Here is a 22842-nt window from a genome sequence, read left to right as displayed (position 1 = left end):
GAAGAAAAAATAATTTACTTTGAAGCAGAACCGATTTTAATCAATTGTATTTTTTATTTCAATTGAGTTTCGGAGAATTACTGACTTGACCTTAAAAACAAACTCCCTTTTCACATATGACTATTTAAAAAAAAGGGGGGGTCTTTTTGAGGATCCCTCCTGAAACTCACCTCTATTTTAGCAGTCATTAAACGAACACTCTATTGAAATAACTGATGATTTATTTTATAATAAATTATTATTAAATAAGAAATTACTTAAATGATTTCCATTTTCTACCGAGGTACAAGAATGGCTTAAATAACTACTTTGTGAACCACAAAGCTACAGGCAGATTGGGGTTTGCACTAAATTACATACTGAAGGAAATCTCATTCTGTAGTGAATTTCATGTTAATTATCATCATAATTTTGTATCCAGCTGACAACCAAAGCCAACATGACCTGTTTCCCAACTATTCCAATAATGAATAACAGTCTTTGACAAACATCCTATTTCTGCAAACAATGCAAATCACATACATGCAGAGTTTCAGACAATGATTAGAAGTTTAGTTGCCCTGCTGTGGATTCAAGACAAATGGCTCCCTTACACTGCTTTTCAAAGTGAACCCATGGAATTAGCCCTTGGAGAGAAAGCTAACTAGAAAGTTTTCCTAATGCAATGTAAAAGTCAATTTGTGCCAAAGGCCCTAGTTGAGGAAGTGTTATTTAAGGTCAAAAATGACCGAAAGAAGCTTTTAGGTAAAAGAGTTCCACAAATAAGTTATAAGTCAGGCTGTTCTGGTTCTCAAAAATTATTTGCAAGAATAAAGAAAGGGCAGGAGAGAAGAAAAATTAAAGACTTAAAATGAGGATAGCAATCATTTTACCCAACAGTGTGACAATGTGTTTCTTACATCTCATGCCACTTGTGTCCAAAATGTTATACATATTGGGGATAAGTTTATTACTTACACAACTATAAATTTTCAATCTATTTGCATTCATATTCTTTGTTGCAAACCTGCATATGGCTTGAAAAAACATCATGGAAGATAATCCCAAATGTTCTTTCATCACCTCATTAAAAGCTGAAATCATTCATACCATTTTAATAATAATATTTTGCATTTAGAAGGATCTTCACATTTAGTTTTTTAAAGATTTTATTTATTATTTATTTTAGAGATAGAAAGAGCAAGGGGAGGGGACAAGCAGATTTCATGCTGCATACAGAGCCCAATGCAGAGCTCCATCCCTGGACCCTGAGATCATGACCTGAGCTGAAATCAAGAGTTAGATAGTTAATTGAGCCACCCCAGTGCCCCAGATTTTCATTTTATAGGGCCCTTTTCATGCATAGCCTGTAATGGAATTCTTACCATGCTTTCAATATAAAAATGCTAACAATTGGGCCAGAGAGAATAGTCATGATAGGTTTTCTCCATCAACACTTGGCACAACCAAGTGTTTATCATATGCAAGTGCAGGGGTGGGTGCTAGGGAGGTGAGAGTGAACATGCATCCTGATCTCAAGGAGCAGAGCTGCTAATCAGGTAAGAGCAGTGAAATATGAGCATGACTGTCACTGGGCTACTAAAGGAGGACTTGTTAGCAGACAGAACTGGACAAACAGATTATGGCTCAGCTGTTTTTCCTCTCACCCACTTGCCTGTGTGAAGTGGTTTTTGTGACCTATACCAGGAAGTTTTCTCATCGATGATTCCCCCATTGTCCTGCAGAGCTTCCTCACAATGTAGTAGAAACTTAATTTATATAAGCCACAAAAGGAGTTTCAGTGTTCTGGCTATTGATAGAAGTAGCAATTCACGTTTGAACTCTTCCCCTTAAACAAACACAAACACTGCGGTGATTCATCTTTTAATGTTTATTTAGAAAATCAAGTTACACTTTAAAATTTTTATATCTTAGGGGCCAAAAGAAGTCCTCAGATAGAGAGATACATCCTCCAAAGAAATTGTTAGAATTTCATAAATTTGTTCGAAACTGGATTAGCTTCTGGTATTCAGGAAGCTTTGATCTTTTCTCTTCCCTACCATTTTCTTATACAACCCCAGTTCTGACTAGTTGTGCTGGTAAGTAATTCCTCTGTCAGGTTAAATGCCTCCACTCTCTCAATTACTTGTGACCTCAGTGGATTTGAGAAAACTCTGCAGCATGAACAGTTTCCATTATGATGTAAATCAATATTATAATATGTAACAATAATGTTTGTGAAAACTCTCAATGCTTGCCAAGTGACAAAAATTGTTTTTAGTGGCACCACTATGACAATTCCATTATGGCCATAATTAGTTCATATTATTCAATTTCCTTTTTGGTATAAATTATGTAATAATTAGACTTGCTCATGAGGTTTGCATATGGTATCCATGTAGCAGTACTTACCAGGACTTTTCATAAACCAAATCCAAAGTGAGCTAACATATCTCAGATTTTGCATAACATCAAATGGAACAAAATTAAAACATAATTACAAGATAATGTTCTGAGAAAGAAGTAATAAAACTTAGGTGGCAATGTGTATACCATAGTAGATCACACAAAAAGCCTTGAGCAGACAATAAAAGTTTAAAAGGCAGGCTCTGCATTTTCTGAGTTTACTGAGAAATATATGTGTATCTGCATGAACTATCTGAAAATTAATTATTGTACCCTTGGGAACCTTTACCACTGTTCCTGCCCACACTTGGGGCACAAGCTTTGAGAAGAATGTGAATGTCTGTCCAGGAGAAGATGGTGGTCATGAGTGGCCACCATGAGAACTGATTTACTTAGTATTTAAAAGAGAAGTTTATGAGATAAATGTGCCCAAAAGAACCTCTTGAGAGAGGCTGTAAGGAGGCAGGGTAGAGGAGGTAGAAATAAAGCCACTTGCATGTTTGCTTTGAACATGTTCTAAATCAGTATTTTCTGAGTACACAAGAAATCCACTGGGCTCCTTTAATTCTACCGTGAGCACTTCCTAGCACAAGCTCATCACCATGAAGAGCCACACTTGAAACTTTCAGAAGTTATCCTTCCAATTCTCACAATAAAGTACAAATCACAAATAATGGCTTGATTCACAGTTATAGAGAACCCTGAATCCTGACATCTCTGTTCAACTGTGCTACTTGTTTTCATTTCAGAGCTCATTTTGGAGACTTTCAATTTTCTGCTTTTTTTTTTTTTTTCAAAACCACCACCAGAGAAACAAACTTTCATAAAATAAATATGACTAACACTTTGAAGTAAAAATATCCACAAAGAAACCAGTATGGGAAGATGGTGGAATTTCCATTGACTCATAAAACAATTTACATATAAAGCTCCTTTTTTCTTCACTCATTTAAATTATTACCATTTCTTGTTCCAACGCGCTGGCAAAACATCAGTTATTTTCATGTGAATCCTTCACAGGCTGCCCCAAACCAACCAACACTCCAGTGAAAGGTTTGCAGCTTGCCAGACCCAGGAAAGGGTAGAAAGTTGACCCACATATTCTGTCTACTGAACTATCACGTTGCTTCCCTCTTGTCATGGACATGAGGAAATACCATCCAAACCTCTTCACATTTGCTAAAACCAACCATCACCACGAGTCAGAATTAGCGACTTGAACTTCAGTGTTTCTAAGAATAAAGAAAGAGGCACTCTACCGGGTCTTCAGTTTTGTGACTATTCAAGAGGTCAGACAGGAAATCTTCATGAAGGCTCTCTCTCCGAATTAGCGTAAATTCCCTCAGGAAAACAGCCCCCTGGCTTTGGTCTCCGCACACCTAGGGAGATAAGATAGCCAATTAAGCCTTCAGACAGAGCCTGGAGGGAGGGGACACTGAGGAATGAGTCTCTGAGTTGATGAAACTTCTTGGATTCATTTCAAGTCCGATTAGAGCAATCAAAAACAACGCACGCAAATACATATTAATGCGAGAGCCACTAGAATATTCTGGCATGTGGCTCCTTGGATGGATGCCAGGAAAGTCCACTGCTAAGTTGGCACCTCTTAATTGCCTGGTGTACGATGCCAAAATTCAGAGATTGTAAGCTATCTTTGAGGCCAAATCAAGCGTAGATTTATTCTCTTGGGCTACCCCTATGTATGTGGCACCCAGGTACCTCAGACCCACAGGGATCTATCCCTAGTCCCATAGATATGAGCATCTAGGTGGACCCTGATGTTCTATTAAATTATCTATGAGGTAAGGAGAAGCTGGCAGAAGCCCATAACTGACTTCCCGAATTATTCAAGTACTTTAGAACCAGATGCACTTTAGCTACTCTGGAGGAAGGTACTGGAGAACTTTTATCTGGATCTTATCACATACCAGGTTCTTTACACATGTTATCTTGCAGCAGCCCCAGGAGGTGTCTGTTACTAGCCACACTTTGCAAATTAGGAACTGGCAACAGGGTTTCAGGAATTTGGCAAGTTAGTAAGTGTTGAAAGGAGGACTCAGATACAGGTCTGACTCCAAAACCTCTTTCTTTTTATTATCACATTGTTCTACTGAGCTCCTCAAACCTCTGGCGGAGAACAAATTGTTAAGTAACTACTACATATGCAAGGGTCAGTGAATTTACCCAGGCCTCCCACTACCTCTCTGAACCTCAGTTTACTCGTTGTATGGAGTAAACTGGAATGATATTAGCATGAGTGGGCTGCTGAGAAGACAGGAGATAATACATGTAAGGTGCAGAGTACAGCGACTTACCTAGAGGAAGCATTCAACAGATAACAGCCACAGTTATTATCAAAAGCACATTCTACTCAAGGAACAATTAAAAATTTAAGTTTTTAACATACATGAAATTCTTTGACCATATTTATAATATCTGTAATGGATATTATAAATGGGTGTTGTATTATCTTCCTATTAGTTTAACATTTAATTTTTGAACATTTTCAGTTTTATACCTCTTTTATGGTATCGGTAATGTCATTAGGAATATGTGGGTGTTCATGATATTACTTTATGCCTTCTTCAATGTCTCTAATAATTCATAATAAATTAAAATAATTTTAATCCCTAAACACTTTGGAAAGGAATAGAATTTTCTGTAATTTATATCTAAATGGCCTCTGTTATACACAACATAGTATCATGGAGGTAGACAGAATCTTGGGCCCCTTTACTCTCTAGTCTCCTACCTGTGACTATATCATTCAACATGGCAAAGGGACTTTGCAGATGTAATTAAGTTTACTTATGAGCAGACTTCAAAATAGGGTTGTATCCTGGATAATCCAAGTGGGCCCAATGCAATCATCGGAGTCCTTCAAACAGAACATTCTGGGCTGAGGGCAGGAGAGAAAGTCAAAAAGCTTCAAAGTGTGACAAGGACTTGACCTGCCATTTTTGGCTTGAAGATCAAGGGGGGCATGTGGGAAGCTTGAGAGGAAAATATGTTCTGCCAATAACGGAGAGCTTGAAAGAGGACCTTTGCCCTAGTAGAGAACTACATCTTTGGCCAATAGTTAGATTTTAGCCCAGTGGGACTCTAACTAGGGAATCCAGCCATGCCTGCCAGACTTCTGACCTATCGAAATTTTGAGATAATACTTATGTACTGTTTTCAGCCATTAAATCTGTGGTAATTTGTTATGGCAGCAATAGAAAATGGATATTGATATTGATATTTATCAAGAGGCACAGTCAATGAGAGGTTATCTTATTACTTTTCCTGCATGGCTTCATAAGAATTAACCAGTACTGAACAAGGAGAGGTAGAATTACAGACGAATTCTTAGAAATGTAACCTTCTGGTTAACCTAACTTATTCCTGTTACCCTTAAAATTAAATTTCTCATTTCTTTTCTCATCAGAGTCAGTCATTCCTTGAGTCTGTACCTACATACACTTCAAAACCTGTCTTGACCCTGAAACTTCCCTGATCAGGGAAGCTTTCAGGGGTTCTCCACTTCGTGTCAGGTGCATTTCAAATTCATGGGTCTGGTGCTCAGGACTACTCACAGCTTTTCAAGCTCTAGATAAAGAATAGCCACACTTCTGCAACTTTTTCTCAAAAAGATCAGAACCTGAGTTTAAAGTGACCTAGAATTGGTTTATTTTAATGTCACTGTTTTCAAAAGAACTGATGTATGGCTGATTGCTACTAAAGTTCAGATTTCATTAATCATTTCTCCAACAATCCTAGGCTATTGTGAATTCTAACACCAATATGCAAAATGGTGGCCACTTTGTCATGCAATGTCATAGTTTTTAAAAGCTCAAATCTGGGATCCCTGGGTGGCGCAGCGGTTTGGCGCCTGCCTTTGGCCCAGGGCGCGATCCTAGAGACCCGGGATCGAATCCCGCATCGGGCTTCCGGTGCATGGGGCCTGCTTCTCCCTCTGCCTCTCTCTCTCTCTCTCTCTCTGGCTATCATAAATTAAAAAAAAATAAAAAATAAAAGCTCAAATCTGAAGAGACTAATCAACTTATGTGCATTTTCTTTGGGAGAACTTTTGTGCCTGTAAAAGACATGTTTCTTTTGTTAAACTGATTAAAGAAAGAGGCAAAATAACTAAAATATCCTCCAAAAGACAAAGTGAGGTGTCAAACATAAAGACTGAATATGCAATGCTATAAAAAGAAAGTAAAATCACTTTATCCATTTGGTTTATACTTTAATTCTCAATCATAACTGCATATGTGTTTTCAAAAGCATTTCTGCCTGTTTGTATTTCCCAAGAATATTGACATTTGTAAGACTCACAATTCTTACCAAGATACTCAAGTTCCCCAATACTTTTCTGTGATACCAAGGCAGAAGGTCTTAATTAAACTAAAATTCAATTTAATATTGGGAATAGATAAGAACATACAAGCTAGATAAATGTAATTATAACCATTTTCTCCCTATAGATATCTTGTGCATATCTGTTTCTAATTTAACTTCTATTCATGAACACTATTACTAATTAGGCAATGTAAAGTACCCAAATTAATTTGGTCATTATTAAGTTAGTTTTAAATATCTGTATCTAGGGATGCCTGGGTGGCTCAGCGGTTGAGCATCTGCCTTTGGCTCAGGTTGTGAACCCGCAATCATGGGATCGAGTCCCACATGGGCTCTCTCCATGGAGCCTGCTTCACCCTCCACCTCTGTCTCTGCCTCTCTCTCTGTCTCTCATGAATAAATAAATAAAATCTTAAAAAAATTTTTTTAAAAATCTGTATCTATCAAACCATGAATAATAATTATTATATTCTGTGTGAATATAATGAGATACATAAATATATAAAGATATGTAAATATGTAACTCTTACACTTCTATTTCAAGCTGATTTTTAAAATGATTATTTAAATCCAAAGTAGCGGGATGCCTGAGTGGATCAGTGGTGAGCATCTACCTTCCCCTTGGGTCGTGATCCCAGGGTTCTGGGATCAAGTCCCCCATTGGGCTCCCTGTGGGAGTCTGCTTCTCCCTCTGCCTGTCTCTGCCTCCCTGTGTCTCTCAGGAACAAATAAAATCTTTAAAAATCAATCAATCAATCAATCCAATGTAGTATCTTTTACTCATTTTTTTTCATTCACTCATATGTACACATATTTACTCAAGTGCCAGGACCTTTATTAAATAGGACATATTTCTTCCTTTCAGAGCACTCTCTTCTAACGAGTACATGGATATGACAGTCTACTAGACGCTCACCAAAAGCTACCATCTTTTCACCATCACCTAGAGCATCACCTAGAGCACATTTCCTAGCCTCCTTTGCAGTTAGAAGTGACCAAGAGTGAGTTTTAGCTGGTAAAAGTGATAGGTGAAACTCTAGGCCTGGCCATAAAAATCTCCCACATTCCTTCCTCCAGGATCTCTTGCCCTCAGGTCTGTCTGGAATGGAGACAGCCTCAGGGAAACCTTGACATCAATGGTTAAAGGTGTAAGAGGTTCCATTAGGCTGGCTCCCTGAATGACTATACCCAGGAAGGCCAGCCCATGACCTGTTCACTTACCTAACATTGTAAAATGATCAAAAAGTAACAGTCCACTGTGTTGGAATGTGTCCCTGTTAGAGACTATTTGTTACTATGGCAAACAGTGCTCTAATTAATACAATGAAAATTTCTTGGAAAGCAGAGGATGCCAGAGAATACAGAGCAAGGGTGATTACCTCTCCCAAGAAGGATTATGAAAGACTTTAAAGTGGGTTTAAAAGAAGAGTGGGGATTTATTACTTGCTGGACAAGAGGAATGGGAGTAGGGAAGTGAAGATTCTTGTTTTAGGAAGAGGGAAGAGGGGTTAAGGTTGAGATACCTTGTTTTATTTGTGTTTTAAGTAATTTAGCATGGCACGAGTGTGGGGGTACATGAGGCCACAGGATGGGGACAGATGTTGTATAATGCTCTGGGGCCGGGTTATGAATTGTGCTCACTTAAATATGGTAGCGGCCAGTCTTGCTGGGGCTTATGAGTCTGGAAGTGCAATCTGGTGGCTCTGAGGAGGTAAGACCAGAGATGACGTGACTAGTCTCAGATCACTGCAATTATTCTGATGAGACTCATGAAGATGTGAGAAGAGAGGAAAAGACGAGAAGATTTGGTGGCCAACTGAATGAAGATGGTAATTGTCAGGTTAGTCTATATTTTCTGCCTGGATTTGAGCCTAAGAGTGGAGTGGGTAGTAGCTCTTACAGCAAACAGGAAATATAGCAGGAGGAGCAATTATGTGAGTCAGACGCAGATTCTGGTTCCAGAGAAGTGGAGCCTGAGGGGCCTTGGGCAAAGGAAGGTGAGCTTTGTGCACTGGATAGACACTGGTCTAAGGATGATATGTAAGTGTTGGCATCATAGGGGGAGTGGATGATACTTTGGGATGGTTGAGTTTGCCAAGGGAAGAGTATGGAGCATGCGAAGGTATGAGAGCTGAGATAAGAAACATCTGGGGAGCAGTGACACTTACCATGCAACATGGATCTATCTCTAACGTCCCCTTTATGCCAACAGAAAATATTAACAAGGACAATCAAAACATACTTCATTTCATCACCTTTAGGCATGCTTTTATTGCTTTTCCATGAAAATAATTTATGACAACATTGCATTCAACTTATTACATTTAGTTTCTTAAAAACAGCCTATGGCTCTTTGGGCTCTCAATCCCCCAGCCCCTGAATTCAACTAAATGTTGACCAGAACTTGAAAATTTCCAGGATAACTCACATTTAAAAAATTCTATTTCCCAGTGTTGGACCAGGTTTCCCAATTTTTGATTTGAAAAAAAGGTTACTTTACACCTGGATGTCAAAATTCCCCTTACAGTTATAAGGTAGTTAGCATATCATAAAAAATACATCAAAACTGGTGGCCCATTATGTTTTAGATTCAGTGGTGTTAGTTTTGCAGTCAGAAAACAGAAATGTGAGAAGTGGAGGAATTTTACACGTGGCCAGTGGCTATGTTAGGATTAGGAGTCAGAGACAGTGTCTCTAAAAACCTCAAGTCTCTGGTGGATTCAAACCTTGTTATTCATCTACAGGAAGAGGGCAAGAAACAAGTAATCATGACTGAGACACCTATCTGTTTCTACAGGGTTTCTAGATTTCATGAGGACTGCTCCTCAGAAAGCACAAAGACTGTCATGCGCTAGAATTTGTACCCCACGATGAAGATTGCTTCTCCAATTACAGTCTCATTTCCTGCTTCAAACATTGACTCCTCTTTCTGATCCTTGGCACACCAGAGTACTCCTTAGAGAAACCCAGGAATGTAGAAATACCAGCTCCCAGAATAGAGTCTCATTAGATCCAGGAAGGCATGGAAGCAATTTATTGTTGTGGTTTACGTTCTCTGTAAATGGGGCTGAGCGATCAAACATAAAGAGATTTTAGGGAGGTACATAGGTAAATACAGGAAACAAGGGAGTCTTTCAAGTAACTCTCTATTCTCTATACTCTACCCCCGAGAGGGAAAAGGAGGTAAAAGTAGTTTAAAATGAAAAACCAAAATCACTGAATAATAACAAAGGTTTGGTATTTGGCTTTAGGATACAATTAGAAGCTCAAACCATATCTATGTGTACTTTTGTCTTCTAATTCACACTTGCTCCCATCATAACCTGGCACCAACCATTCCCCTGCCTGACCTGACTGACGGTGGTTCCAGAGAATACTGGTTAGTATTCTGACTCCTGATTATTAGCTCACAATGAATGTATTTGGTAGAAGAAAAGATAAGATTCCCCCCTCAGAATGTCCTACTTCTTATAAGTTTGCTCTTAGGGTTGTGACTAGGATTTGGAATATTAAAACACACAGCAACTGGTTCACATTTTGGAATCTCCACCATCATTAAGGAAGAGTTGAAATGTCTCTAGAAGTTGCAATGTTGATGATAGGAGTGGATTATGGCCAGAGCTTTGAAGCAGCCTGTAATGTTCTGGGAGAAGCCTCCATTGACTTCCAGGCTGGGAGGAAGGGATGCAGAAATAATAGAGGTTTAAACAAACAAACATGCCCTCAAATTATCAGTTTATTGTTCTTTTTTCTTCATTTAGTTTTTCTGTGAAAACTGAAATGTAGTCAAGTTTACGTCCCGTGCTTTGGATTTCAGTTTCAATACTACTTATAATAGTGAAAGGGAATATAAGGGAAGGGAGAAGAAATGTGTGGGAAATATCAGAAAGGGAGACAGAACGTAAAGACTGCTAACTCTGGGAAACGAACTAGGGGTGGTAGAAGGGGAGGAGGGCGGGGGGTGGGAGTGAATGGGTGACGGGCACTGGGGGTTATTCTGTATGTTAGTAAATTGAACACCAATAAAAAATAAATTAAAAAAAAATAAAGTGTAGCACTGAAAATCACAGTTACATTTTTTTTCTACCAAAAGGATCTTGTAACATCTATTTGTTCCCCTATTTTGGTTCATAGTTTATTAAGAATTAAGATAGTGAAGCTATAAATTCTAATTAGAATAATCGTCTAAACAAACAACTTAGGTAACTGACTCCTGTGTTGTCTGAATACACATCTGTATTTGAATGCCAATGGACAGTGAAATGATTGGGGCAAGGCTTATGAGTTCTTGGCATAAAAGGGACACTTGAATGCTTATTGAATAAATAACTGAATAGAAAGTTTTCTTGGACACAGAAAATCTCTAGCTCCAGTTCTGAGAATCCCTACCAAGTAATAGGCAGAAATAAGAATATATATGGACTCAAAGAGCCCAAAGGTGGCCCTGCCGCCCAATATCAATACCATCTGATCTCAAAATCAAAGTGATTCAGACACCCAGGGAAAGAAGAGAAAATCTGTTCCCAATATAAAAGTATGAGTAACTTCTGGTTTGAAGGAAATCAAGCCAAAGGATAAATATCCTATCACTAGCCCTTAAAATATTGATACACTAAGCCCAAAATGACAATAGTCCCAAATGAAATCTGGAGACTAAATATACTAATAAGTAGATAGACTCTAAATAAAAATAAATATAGATGTTCCTAACTTTATTAAAGGTCCTGATATTTGGTAACAAAGTGAGTTTGCCTGACATTAATAAATTCCACTTTGCAATAAACAAGGGTCTTTGATTTGGGAAAGGAAATTAATCACTTGAAAACCTATTCCTGTTAGGGCTATTATAGTGGACCCAAATGCAATGGGAAAAAACAATCCTGCCTAATTTCCATTGCAGTGGAAAATAGCTACTTTCCAGTGGCTCCCCTTCTATTAATCTCTATAGCTTCATTTCTGGTTAGAATATTCTAATGTAATAAGATGGGGAAATGAGTAAACAATAATTTGAATGTAAAGGATAGAAACAAATCATCAGCATATAATCTTATTAAAGAAATTTCCTCATTATAATGCAGACGGAGAAGTATTTCAGAGACTTATGAGAATATGTACCAAAATAATAGTATTTATAAATGTCTGCAAATTCATAGTCATCAGTCAGAAGAGGCTCAATCAGCTTATGCTGAGATCAGCAACTCTGTGTGCACATGTTCATAAATGTGTATAGAGAGTGCGGAGGCAGCCTCACTGAATAAACTCCTTTCATCATTGTAAGAGCCCACTTAGAAAACCATCTGCTTATCTTTGAAAGTATTGTTGGTTGTTTTGTTGGTGGGTGACTAAATCTCTTTAGACAGAGACTTTGTGATGCCAACATACCTATCTATACCTACTGCCACAGCAGGCTTGTCTGTGAAAATAAAAAGGTTCTTGAGGTGGCTTCAGGTGTCCCCAGCTAATGGCTGCCAACTATGTGAGCTGATTAGCAGTATTATACTCCCTTAAGGAAAGGCTAAATATGATCCCCAAGAAGATCGGTGGGGGGAGTTAATAAAAACATTCTTATAACCATATTTAAGCCACTGACGTTTATATACCTGGTGTTTGGAGCTTAAAAACATTTCTGTATTCTGTTTGTTCTTTTACCAACTTTAATTACCATTTCTAAGGATTGTAAAGATAATTGCTAAACAGTCAAAGCAGAAAGAAGTGAGATGGAACATACTGGTCCAAAGTGTTCAGCTGGGCCTCATAATTCCTGGTACAGATGTTCGTGCTTAGTTCAGGTCTGATTTAGAGCAACAGCTATAATATGGTTTGAGGCAAGGTGACCAGATGTAGCTGAATTTAAAGATCTGTCCCAGAATGTCAATGAAAAGAAACTCCATTACCCTAGCAAAATAATCTTTATGGTGTGGGGTTAGGGGGGTGGGGAGTAATGCTTAAAAAGATCTACTTTATCTTTAAGGTAGATAGCTACCTTGACAAGGCAAGGAGTCATTAAAACAATATCAACAAAATAAGAAACGAACAAAAACACTATGGAGAAATTTACCCTCACAGAACAATGTGCTAAAAAAAAAAAAGTAGCAGAAGGAAAACCATCAAAGGGTACGCATGCCCTGTGTATAATGTGGGCTTGATCTACAGGTAAGCTGTGGCATTTCCATAACTGATTATAAACATGAGCACTGAAAAGGAAGTGCTAGAAAGAATCTTGGAGACCCTCTTCACTGGCCTCTGATCTTTTCAGATGAGGGGAAACATCCATCGCCTTCTTAGGCATCTGGTAGAGAAAACATGTGGATCTTGAGACATAGCCCTTGACATACATAAGATGGCAAAACAGCCAAATAATTCAAGGAAGGTAGCAACTTTACCAAAATATGCTGAGAATTCTCTTCTTCCTTATCTTCTTCAAACATTTTAAGACACATTATACCCCATTCCTGCCAAGAGGAAAGCAGATAACAATTTCCAAAGTTAGGATACTCGGCTTGAGAAAGCTGGTAACAGCTGTGATTCAGATCTACATTGAGACAGTGAAAGAACATTTATAAAATAGAAAAGATGGGATTCCCTGTGCTCTACTCCTAGGTAGAAGGGCACATTATGGTCACATCTTCTAAAGACAAAGAGAGACAGAGATGGTCTTAAAATCTCTATGTGCTTAAGGATATGTCCTTAAATCTTCCATGTAAAATGAAATACTCATTAATGCCAAGAATTAAGGGAGTTGAGCAGTTAGAGGAGAATTTTAAGATTTAAAAAAAAAGGAAGAACATAAAGATGTCTACAATACACATTGCAGTGGTAGAAATCAATCATCTTTGGTTGTATAGTTGGCAATGTTTATTTACATCAACATTATTATCTTGGCTTTTCTAAAGTTGCTTGGCTACAAGGAGTTGAAAGTGATGGTATCTCTCATAATTCTGAATCAAGATGAAGAGTAATTAGGGCAGAAATTCTTTCTTCATCCTTGCTCAGTTTACATAATCCTCTTGGGTGGCCATAAAGATGTGCGCCTCAGATCTCCTGTTGCAGAAAGCTTAATCGACAGGTGCCCCAAATGTACTCTGAATCCACCTCCTTGTTGCTCCCACCCCAGGGCTGAGCACAGCAGATACCAAAGCAGCTCTATGCTTGAGAGATGTGGAGATCCTCTGACAGGCGACTTCTGCTCCAGGACTTCCCACTGGCTGGCCAAACCTTTCTCAGCACTGCACTGTGGTGACCCTTCCTACCCAACCTTTCTGTCATCTCTTTCCCTCACTAGGGACAGCTGAGTTGCAGTCCAGTCAAAGGCTTCTTCTGGCCTCCTCTGCCTCCCCCATCTTTTTCCCCAGTAAACCTCTCGCATTCCTAATCCTGTCTTGGCATCTGTTTCTGGATTTCAACTAACACAGCTTCTCTTCTTCTGACCCCAAGTGCTATTGGATTGGAACTAATGTTTTCAATTCACCATCCCTATCTATCTACAGCAAAATGGCCACTTGGTCTCCAGGATGCCAAAGAAATGTTGAGGACACTGTTAGGGTTTCTTTATACTCTCTCTGCATTGAAGTCTCAGTTAATTCTCTGCAGTATTAGGAAACAATGCTCAGAATTGGTGGATAAGAGACAGCTCTGATTCTGCCTCCTGGGTCCTCACCCAGGCTGCTTATACCAGCTCCAGGCTCCTCCCTACTCTAGCACACTTCTTTGTCCTGCTACTGAAATGCAGATAGTACATCAGATACTCACTGTATTCAGTTGGCTCAATGGCTGTAATTACACATAAAAGTGTCAAGGTCATAAGTTAAAGTACTTTATGGGCAAATCAGTCTTTCTTGGTGCATGAACTCTAGAAGCTTCTCTATCCCTGGCTAGAAGTCTTATCAACATGTGCCAATATTTCAGAGAAAAAATAGGATAGCATGGACCCAAGTAGATTTATTCCCCCTTTAAAGAAATATTTAAGCACAGCTCTACAGATAGTGCTTTAGTAGTAGTAGTAGTAGTAGTGTAACTCAGATATATGTGAGTTCACCACACCCTCCCCACCCTGCACAGGCATATCCCCTGGCCCAATCTCTTAAGAAATGTAAACACAAAAAATTGGGAGAAATATATATCAGTACTTAAATTGTCTATGTAACCTAAAGAATCTCAAATATTTACTCAGTATCTCAAGAAAATGACCAAGAAATAGGGAGGTTTACAGTTCACACATAGCAAGCGTTCCTTAAATGTCCACTCTTCTCTCCTCACCCTTATCTGTCATTCTCAATGTACTTCACACAGATGGCAGCTGGTTCTTCAAAACTCTTTTGTCTCTCAACTCCCAAGTTATTTCTGAAATTCAGCCCATGCATTTCTTGGGGAAACAGAAGTGGACTCCAGAATAGATTTGTCATATAAATGTATTATTACTGTGTCATATATTAATAATAGTTTGTTCCTATTAAAGAAGCATAATCTTTGTAAGGAAATGAAAGCACTTAATAGGCATGCATGTGTGGGATATTTATGGATGAATGGGTATGTGTGTACGTGTGTAGTAAAAATCTCAATGTGACCCAAAAATGGGAGACCCAAGCATGTCGGATAGATGATGAGTCTATTTGCATGACGTATGGAGGAGCCTCTTGAAAAAGAATTCATTCCAGCTTGGTCTAGACACAGAGCTTTGGATATCAAAGAAAAAAAAAAAGAACAATTCTACATGCAAAATAGTGATTATTACTCAGATTCCACTCAGTGCAGGGAGTCTTTAAGTAAAAAACAAAAAGGTGTGGCACTAAAAACCAAGGATGAAAGGTAACAAAGCATGAAAGCTTTCTTTCCCATTTGACAGGTGGGCACTCTTGGCTTAGCACATCAGTGGCATGGACCAGAAAGAGTGCCCAGCCAGGACAGGGACTATACCAGGGGAGAAAACAGCACCTGCAGAAGGGATAGGAATAGCCAGGAGAAAAAGGGGGCTGTGACAGGAAGTGGATCACCTGTGAGCACTGCAGGTTACATGGTGCTTCTGCTCAAATTCCTAGGCATAGAAGCCTTGATGGTGGATATCACCAAAAGGGCTGGAACAGGAAAGGAAAGAAAATGGTAGCCTTTCCCTGGTAGTATAGAGTACTTGTTCATAGGTACCACCCATGGAAGCAGCCCAAAAGGATAAGGGTTTGCAAGGATCTCAAAGGTCAGTGAAAGGTAGGGCAAAATTAAGTCATATTCATCATTTAAGCTAATTAAAATGTGAATCTTTTATAAATCATTGCCTGAAAAAGCCTTGAGATCATCAATTATATGCCCCCCCCCCCCTGCCATGCACACACACAACCTTTCTTCTTGACCATGAAATTACTATTATATATGTTGCTGAAGCAAGCACTTGACCATGAAATTATTAAAAATAATTTTTTACTGGCAATTTTCACAATCCACATTTGGGTTTATACTAAAAGAAAAATCAGTAGAAGGCCAGCAATAAAATATTTTTCCTTACTTTCTATTCTATGAAAAATGAGCTCAGTGGAGCCAGGTCATGTTCAACTGGGTCTAGGTCTTGATGTTGGCGTCCATTTCCAATACTTCTCACGTGGTAACTATTTTCCAAAATAGTCCCAACTGAACCATGCCTCCTGGAATTAATGAACCTGTTTAGTGTGTTCACCCCCAACTACCCTCCCCCCACCACATACACACTAAATCTGGGTTGGCTCTGTGACTTGCTTTAACCAATAGAATAAGGTAGAAGTGGTGTCATGACAGTTTAGAGCCTAAGAGTGTTGGGACCTAGCAGCTTTCACTTTTGTATTCTGGGGAGTTCTGGATCACCAAATATGAAGTCCAGGCACCCAGCTAAAGAGGCTATGTGAAGTGACCAAATGGAGAGGGCTGTGTGGAATAGGAAAAGTCTTAAGACTATGTGGTGAGACACAGATATTCCAGTGTTCTAGTTGAGCCCAGCCTTCCACTTGTCCCTACTAAGGTACAAGATACGTGACTAAACAATCCTAGACGTTCTAGTCTAATTAAGCTTCCAAATGAGTGCAATCCTAACTGATATCACATGGAGTAGAAGAAGCATCCAGTTGAGCCCCTTTGACCCATGAAATTATGGGAGGTAATAATAACAGAGTTATTGTTTTAAACCACCAGGTTTGGTGTTAATTTATTATATAGCAATAGGTAACTGAAATACCACAGTAGTATTTATTCATTGGAGGGGGAAGGGAGAAATTTATCTCCATAGCCCATGTTTGCTTTCAGAAACACACAAAGTGTGTGTGTGTGTGGGGGGGGGTAGGTTTCCTTCTAGATTGTTCATATCTGGGCAGACCCGGTGGCTCAGTGGTTTAGTGCCATCTTCAGTCTGGGGCTTGATCCTGGAGGCCCTGGGCTCGAGTCCCATGTCGGGCTCCCTGTATGGAGCCTGCTTCTTCCTCTGCCTGTGTCTCCATCTCTCTCTCTGTCTCTCATGGATAAATAAATAAATAAAAATCTTTAGATTGTTCATATCTACTGAAAATTGGAATCTTAAGACAAATGTAGGAATTGACTTACAGTTGATATTCTGGGAAAAAAATAATGATCTTTCAGTAGGTCCCTCTGATTTTGTGACCCATCTTGAAATTTCAAGATTGCCTGATGCTAGATAGAAATTTCTTGTATGCTTCATTAATTTTGTGTTTAGGGTAGATAACATCAAAGCCAGCTAATGATATTGCCATATCACGGATGGTGTTATTAACATCATCTTCTTCAATATAAGTGGCTGTAGTTCCTGTAAATACTAGGTCCTTGGAAAAAGTTTCAGTGTAATACACTTCTAGTATCCTCTTCACTGTGTTTCTTCACAGATAATTTTGATAACTATGAAACGACATAAAATGATTACTTCTTAGTATAATGCCAAGTGGAGGGATTCTATTCTTCATTTTTTAAAGATTTTATTTTATTTTTTTTTGAAAGAGAGAGAGAGAGAGAGAGAAAGCACGAGTAGGGGCAGGGACAGAGAGATAGGCAGACTCGCACACTGAGATCATGACCTGAGCTAAAGTCAGATGCATAATGGACTGAACTACCCAGGTGTCGCTCTCTTCTTCATTTTTGTATTTTGAAAGTCCCCAAGGCCACTGCCCTTCCACACACCTTGTGGGAGGTAATAATTTGAATTATCTGAGTCTTTGCTCTTCATCCATTCTTCCTTGCTTTTTGCCAAGTACTTTTCTGCCTCAAAATGCCACCATGAGTCTGTAAGTCCCAGGGTTCAGAACCATTCTCTCTATATATATGTTGAGTTTTATAAATATCTGAGTAGTAAATCAATGAAGGCAATTTGTTTATCAGTTGTTAATTTTAGAATTTTTAGAGCTAGAAAGAGGTTTAAAAGTCATCCAGTCTAGCTCTCTCTGGAGCCTGGAAAGAAGATAACTGACTTTCCCAAGAGCATATATTTGATGTGTCAAAGTCCAGACTACAATGTAGATTTCCAGATGCCAGTCCCATGCTCTTTCCACCCCAGGGCTCCAGTGTCTGTCTCCCCTGTTTGGGCTGTCTCTCCAAATAGTTGGTAAGTATAGGATGTGGATGACATGGAATCAACAGACTGTAAGCCCAATGCATCAACAGTGAAATGTGGCTAATTAAAATGTGGGCTGCTGTTAAAAACACGGTATAAGAAATACAACATATAATAGCTTTCTTCTACTCTATGCTCAACTGACCACGAACATGGGATGCAGAGTTAATTTTTAGATCCCAAACTTTAAGGACAAATGACAAACTAACAATTTCTAAACGAGAAAATACAATGGTGACTATCTGGAACTAACAATTTCTAAACGAGAAAATACAATGGTGACTATCTGGAAGGCATATGATAATCAATTAATAAGGAATTAATTAATGGTATTTTGCCCGGCAAAGGGAAGAAGATGATTTGAGAGCTGTCTTCAAATACTTGAAAGGCCACTTCTGAGAGAGAGGGAATTTTCTTGCATCAGTCCTCCTCACCCCCTTCCTGATCTTCACTCCTTTCCCATCTACTTGCTTCTTACATTTGGACTTCTGTTGTCACTCCTCTGCTCTTTCCAAGACCACCAAGTTGGTCTTTCATCCTCTTGTCCTCTGTCATCATCCCTAATGATCATATGCTCTCTCCTGAAACCCCCCTCCCCCTTGGTTTATATAATAGTTGGGAATGATTGTAACTCTGGCCATTCCTTTGATTTCTCACTTGGTAGCTCCTCCTGTGCTTCTTATCCACTAACCATAGGTGATCTCAGGGCTCTGTCCATGAGCATCTTTTCTTCCTTTTTTCTTGCCCTAGGATTTTTATTAGCTCTCAGAGAGTCAGCCATCTCTTCTGAACAGATTATTCTCAAACCCATATATGGAGCCTTGGCTCTTAAATGATCATATCCTGCACTTCCTACATCCACAATTTGAATCTTGTCATGCTCTCCACCTAGAATGGCCTCCTTCCATTTCCTCCTACTGAAATTGCATCAGTCCTTAAAGCCCTCTTTCTCTATGTGTCCTCTCCATACCCTTTAAGCACCCATATTTTTTCTTCCACTGAATCCAGAGGTCTTGCTCTTCTAATTGAGACCTGGAGTCATGTGACCTGGATAGCATAGCTCACCTCTTTCCTGTTGGGTAATTTGGGTAAATTACTTAAACCGAGTCTTAGGTTCTTCATGTGCAAATGGGGGAGAATATTACTATTTGCCTTACAGAGTTGTTGGGATGATTACATGAGTTAATATACGAAAAAGTGATTTGTAAACTATAAAGTGCTATACAAACAGAGTTTGGTAGTAACATTACTACCAATGAGGTCTTTTCTTTCTTCCAGCAATATAAGCTAGCAGAGTATGTTCAGTCAAATAAATTAGTATTTCCATCTTGACTGACTCACTTGGCTGGAAAAACATGTGGACATTCCAATGTAAACAGAATTGGGGAGGAGGTGTAGGAGACACATGTCATAATTTATTGAGATATGAGTCCTGGCACCTCATTTTTAAACAAAAAAGTACAACATATTATTACTTCGCTAATGGCATGTATTTTCATCTCTCTTGTGGTCATTTGGGAACTTGTCTTACCTCCCCTACTGGTCTATAAAGATATCAAAGTCAGAGACCCTGACCTATTGATCATCCTGGAAGTCCAAGAATAATACCTTAAACTTAGCATGTGTACAAAATTTGCTGAATGAAAATAAATTTGGCACATCTAGTTTAAGGAAAGTGGAATTCAGCCATAAGTTATCCTGATAAAATAGTTTTCAAACAATTAAATAAAGTGTCCTGAGATGAAGTTGGTTAATTGGTAGATAATGAAGATTCTGGGACTATAAGCATTTGCACAGGACCTGAAGAAAGTATTTATATAAATTCTGAGAGTCTTTCTGACTCCAAATATGTAGATTAATTAGCTAAAGTTATTGCTATTATTTCCACTGTCATTCCCCACTTCCTCTATAAATAGTAGATAAAAATAGATGTCCAGCAATTGGTGCCAACATTTATTTCCTTGAGACCGTAGTCATGCAACAGTCTTTTCGTTTGCTTGTTTTGGGCATCTTTGGAGTACTTTCCAGTTCTTAGGCACCTGAATAATGGCCTCATTGGTCGTGCATTAGAATTACAGATGATAGATTATTCACACACATTTGAATCTGCTTATTAATCAAATAGATGGACTAGGTAATGCAGAAACTACCAAAATACATTTTCTAGACTCAAAAAATCTAACTTGAGTAATTTTAAATACAGCCCTTAAATGCCCACCGCCCCCCCCCACCGCAACCTCTAATTGCATCACAGTCAGCTTTTCCCCTCATTCTCCTTTGGGCCTTAGCAGCTTTCCCTTCTATGTGACTATCATTGTCTCCCATTTCACAGAAAATATTAAGTCCCTTAAATGTGAATATTCTAAAATGACCACATTCCCAAATTACATGTCCCTATCCCCATGCTTCCCTTAGCCCCACACATTAACATATCTTTTCTCTGGCCTAAGGCAAATATCCTCCACCCATACTCTGAATTCTATTCACTAATATTCCTGTTGTGATCTTATTCCATTAATTATTACTCTCTCCTTCCTCCCTATCCACATATTGTCATTATTTATCTATGGTTGACCCTTTTCTGTGTTTACCTCTACATATTTAAAAGAAAAAGAGAGGGGGTGCCTGGGTGGCTCAGTCGGCTGAGCATCTGATTCTCGATTTCAGCTCAGGTCATGATCTCAGGGTCCTGAGATGGAGCCCCGCATTGAACTGTGTTCAGCAAGAAGTCTGCTTGTTTCTGTCCTTGTGCTCCTCCCTCTCCTCCCCACTGCTCACACACTCTCTCTTTCTCTCAAATAAATAAGTAAAATCTTAAAAAATGTCTTAAAAGAAAGGAAGAGAGGAGGAAAAGGAATGAGAGAGACAGAATATAGCTCTATTTTATTCTATGCTCCTGTATCCAACATTTTTCCTTCCTCTTAGCCACTTTTCTAGAAATAAAGCTTCACTACATTTAATGGCACCACAACCTTGACCAGTAGCAACCATGAATTTTGATATCATTATCCAGCTAAAATTCCTCTGTATATGGTCATCAATGACTTCCTAGGTACCAAATATGATAGGCATTTCCCTGTTTTCATCTTACATCCACAAATCATGACTTGGTTAGCCACTATCTTTTGCTTGAAATTATCTTCTGCTTTCCTTAACCATGACACCACTCCTTTCCAAGTTCTTCTTAATCTCTCTCATGGTTTGATATTCGTCTGTCCATCCCTTAAACGCTGGTGTTCTTTGGTGTTCTATCCTTACACAACTTGTTTCTTATTCTATGATTTATTCCTGGAAATTTTTTCCATGACCATGGATTTAGACAGCATTTATAAGATAACACCTTTCAAAAAATATGTATCTGTAGCCCAAATTCTAGATATATGCACCCAGTTACCTATTAAGCATCCACAACCAAAGGTCCCACAGGTACCTCCAAACAAATATTTCAGTATTTCATCATGTCCACCCTTTACAGATATGCTCTTTCCCCCGCAGACTTTATCTATACTGGCAACACATTTTTCCATGTGTCCCAAGCTAGAAATCTTTTAGTGTGTGCCTAGAATCTTTTATCTTCCCCCTACACAATTCAATTGCCAAATTTTGACACTGCTGTCTTCTAAATGTCTTTCCTGCTTTACATTCCCAGATGTAGTTGGCTATCCCCTAGACTACTACAGCACTGGTTTTAGTAGTCTCTCTGTTTATTTGTTTGTTTGTTTTTTCTATTCATGAGAGACACAGAGAGAGGCAGAGACAAAGGCAGAGGGAGAAGCACACTTCCCAGCAGGGAGCCTGATGTGGGACTTGATCCCAGGACCCTGGGATCACACCCTGAGCCAAAGGCAGACACTTAACCACTAAGCCACCCAGGTGCCCCCAGTCACTCTGTTTTTAATCTTATTCCTTCTTTGATCTAATGCCTGTATTGCTGCTGGAGTGAGCTTTCTAAAAAAAATTCCAGCCAAGTCTTTCTCTAGCAGAACACGCTGTAACAATTCTTTACATTTTCATGCAATTCCTCACATTTTAATGTACACCAGAGTCAACTGGACAGTTGACTCATTATAACAGAGATTCTGATTTAGGACATCTGGGTTTGGGCCTGAAATTTGCATTTCTAACGCATTCCCTGAAGATTCTTATGCTGTGGTCCAGCAAGCATACTTTCAGTAGCAAGTTTCTACAGATTATAACCCAACTTCCTTTTAAAGGCCCCCCAAACCTGGGCACCTGCGTGGCTCAGTCGGTTCAGTGTCCAACTCTTGATTTTGGCTCAGGTCATGATCTCAGTGTCCACGCTCAGCATGGAGTCTGCTTGAGATTCTCTCCCTCTGCTCATCCCCATGCTTGCTCTCTCTCTCTCAAAATAAACAAAGAAAATCTTTAAAGGCCCCCCAAGCAGTTTTTTGGCCCTCTACTTATCATTGCATCCTTTTCTCCAACTCTTTCCTCCTTTGCTCTTAATGCTCCAGCATCACTGAATGGTTTGTGAATGTTCAAACACATAGTGATCATCTGCTTCTCTATGCCTATACACT

The sequence above is a fragment of the Canis lupus genome, chromosome 11, assembly GCF_011100685.1.
Source record: "Canis lupus familiaris isolate Mischka breed German Shepherd chromosome 11, alternate assembly UU_Cfam_GSD_1.0, whole genome shotgun sequence".
NCBI lineage: Eukaryota > Metazoa > Chordata > Mammalia > Carnivora > Canidae > Canis > Canis lupus.
The sequence above is the reverse complement of the archived record's forward strand: the minus strand, read 5'-3'. Positions refer to the sequence as shown.